The sequence below is a fragment of the Neophocaena asiaeorientalis genome, unplaced genomic scaffold (genome assembly GCF_003031525.2).
Source record: "Neophocaena asiaeorientalis asiaeorientalis breed wild unplaced genomic scaffold, Neophocaena_asiaeorientalis_V1.1 scaffold223, whole genome shotgun sequence".
Taxonomy (NCBI): Eukaryota; Metazoa; Chordata; class Mammalia; order Artiodactyla; family Phocoenidae; genus Neophocaena; species Neophocaena asiaeorientalis.
The window spans coordinates 3822874-3826037 of NW_020175045.1; the positions used below are offsets into that span (position 1 = coordinate 3822874).

The 3164-nt window shown below is 57.1% G+C and overlaps 1 long non-coding RNA gene across 1 annotated transcript; it reads right to left on the reverse strand.

Moving 5' to 3' along the window:
- Positions 1-1366: 1366 nt before the first annotated feature.
- Positions 1367-3067, reverse strand: LOC112412076 (uncharacterized). The gene is made up of 2 exons (XR_003005730.1): positions 2302-3067; positions 1367-1706 (listed from the first exon to the last, which is right to left on the reverse strand). It is a non-coding gene; the product is annotated as an uncharacterized LOC112412076 (long non-coding RNA).
- Positions 3068-3164: the final 97 nt, after the last annotated feature.

Below are 3164 nucleotides of genomic sequence, written 5' to 3' on the forward strand. Positions count from 1 at the left end.
GGCAAGGGGGAATGTAGGCCCCTCCCACCCCATCCACAGTCAGGACAGAGGGACAGGGCCTGCAGGCGGCCCCCAGGGAAGGAGATGTGGGTTAGCTATGGGTTCAAGCCAGGTGATCAGCCAGACGTGAACCCTTGGAATTGGCCATGAGTCCTAAAGACCCTGGGAGTTGGTGGTGGTGGGGGGAGCGGTTAGCTGCTTTGGCCTGGCAGGCTGGCAGGTGGCCGGAGGTCAGCAGAGTTTCTGTTTATGTCCCTACATGTTGTGTCCCCGCCCACAGCCTTCCAGTGGCCTCTGTGCCCCTAGAACAAATCCACATCCCTAACTTGGTCTTAAGGCCTGTGTGACCTGCGCACTGCCCACCTGTCTGTCCCAGCCCATGCCCTCCTACCACCCCCTCTTGTTGGTCCTCGACAAATCAAGCCTCAGGGCCTTTGCACGGGATGCTGTGACCTCTGCTTAGAATGCTCCATCCCGATCTTCTCATCACTGGCTCCTTTTCTTTTTTTCTTTTTTTTTTTAAAATGAAATAGCTCTTTTTATTTACTTATTTTTAATTAAAAGCCCATTGTGGTGTGTGGGCTTCTCATTGCGGTGGCTTCTCTTGTTGCAGAGCATGGGCTCTAGGTGCGTGGGCTTCCGTAGTTGCGGTGTGTGGCCTCAGTAGTTGTGGCATGCAAGCTCTAGGGTGCGTGGGCTTCAGTAGTTGTGGCGCACGGGCTTAGCTGCTCTGGGGCATGTGGGATCTTCCCGGACCAGGGCTTGAACCCATGTCCCCTGCATTGGCAGGCAGATTCTTAACCACTGCACCACCAGGGAAGCCCCGCACTGGCTCCTTTTCAAACAGGCCTTCCTGACAACCCCAGATTCCTGACCTGGAAGAATGTACACTTACTTGTCACTTGTTTATTGCTCCCTGAAGAGACTGTGTGTTCCACGAGGGCATCGTGTTAGCGCTGCATCCCTGTGCCACGCCCAGTGCCTGGCACAGAATATCTGTTGCGTGAACGAGTGAATATTTCCTCAAGTGGCCCTGGGGTTGGCTGTTACCCAGAGGAGGCAGCTGAGGCTCCGAGGTGCTAAAGAGTTTGCTCAAGGTCATATGGCAGATGAGGCAACGAGGGGTGGGCAGAGCAGACCCCCAGCTCTGCTGGTCTCCAGGTCCTTCAGGATTTTCAGGGCAGGACATGCGCCCCCCGCCCCCGCCGCCCCCTACACTCACACCCGTCTGCTTAGCTCTACCAAGTAGATATGAGCTCCGGGTGTCTGGACCAGCCTTGTCCAGTAGAAACGCCATTAAAGCCACACACGGAATTTAAAATTTTCTAGTAAACACATCAAACAAAGGAAAAACAAACGGGTGAAATTAATTGCAATCATACAGTTTACTGAACTCAATATGTCAAAATCTTATTTTAACAGGTAATTAATGTAAAAATTATTAACGAGAAATTTTACACTCTTCACTTTCATACCAAGTCCTGGAGGCTGTGTGTGTTTTACACTAACAACAGCACATCACAGCTCAGACCGGCCATGTTTCAAATGCCCGATGGCCTTGCGTGGCTAGTGGCTCCTGTCCTGGACAGTCCAGATCTGGCGTCGGTTCCTGAAGCCCCCCCAGTGCTCCTTCCCTTAGGTCTTTATTCACAAAATAGCCACAAAACGACTGCGGGCTCATGTGCTATTTAAAACTTCATTGCTGTCTGTGTATTGAAAAAGGAAAATAAAAATGTTAATAGAGAGTTAAAATCAGCATTGAGAATGCCCTCCTGGGCTGCTGGCTGCCTATTCTCCCTTTCTGGGGAGGCTGGACTGGAAAGGCCTGATCCCGAGCCGGGGCCTGGGGCGGCCTGAGATGACGACTTAATTAACACCCGCCCGGCACTTTTGATCTTCAAGGAGCGGTGCCCACTCAGCTGAGGCTGCTCCTGGATTAAGTGCCCTGAACCAAGAAATCCTTGCCCAGAGATAAAGGGAAATGTGCTGTTTCGTCATTACAAATTGCTCTGAAATCTGCTCTGGCACCCGGCAGAGGCCTGGGTCTGAACGCCCCGCTGGCCCCCACCTGCACCACCCAGACGAAAGCAGCTGGGCGGCTGTGCCCTTGCCTCAGGGCACCGGGCCCTGCACGTGTGTGCAAGGCTGCTGCCTTCGTGGGCAGGAGGCTCAATGGCGGGGGGCAGCCGGGCATGGTAAGGTTATCGGCCCCCACTTTTCAGATGAGAGAACAGACTCAAGGCAGTGCAGGGACAAACCACCTCAAGGCCAAGGTCAAGGGGCAGAGGGCAGCTAGAGCACCTTGGGACTGGGGATCAGGTGGACGTGGGCTCCAGTCCTGATGCCTTCACTGTCAGGTGGCCACATCATCCGGCATGCCTGTCTGAGAAGTGCAGGACAAGCCGGCCTGAGGGTCTCCTCTGGAGCACAAGGAGAGCCCGTCCAGAGCAGCCACGGCCCAGGAGCGACCACCTCAGACAGCGTTCTGCGGCTGTGGGCAAATGCCTGACTTCCTGGTATCTGTCAAATGGGAGGTGGGGCAGCTCTCCACTCTCAGGGGTCACTCAGGGACCGAGGTGCCCAGTAGATATTAGTCATGACTCTCACTGTGAAAACAATGAGAGCAATAATGGAGCGCCGACTGGTGCCAGGTCCCAGGCAGGCACTGCACAGGGCAGAGCGGGAGTGGGGTGAGGGGGGCTTGTAGGGTGAAATGCTGGCTGCGCACCACCAAGTGCTGGGCTGGCTGACAGGTCCTTACTGAAGCCCCCCGCCCACCACCTCTGAGGAACGGCCAAGGCCCTTCCCTCTCCTCCCAGGGTGCGGGGGCCCATGGGCGGTGCCGGAGGGAACGCAGCGAGGGGCAGACGGCCAGACAGTTACCCCAGCTGCGCCGGGAGCCCCCCTTTGCGCCTATTCGGAGCACCTGACTCACCTTAATTATAGGTCCGCGGCACGTCGGGGCGCGCCGGGGACGCCCGAGATAGTCCGGAAGCACCGGCTCCGGGGGCGACCGGACATCCCGGGCAACCAGGTGCGCCTTCACCGCCCACCGGCACCTCCCCACCCCGACCCGCGGAGCTCCCCGCAGCGCCCCCTTCTTCCGCCAGGGGCCCTCTGGCTGGCCTGGGGGCGCCCGCAGCCTGCCCGGGTCACGTGTCCCG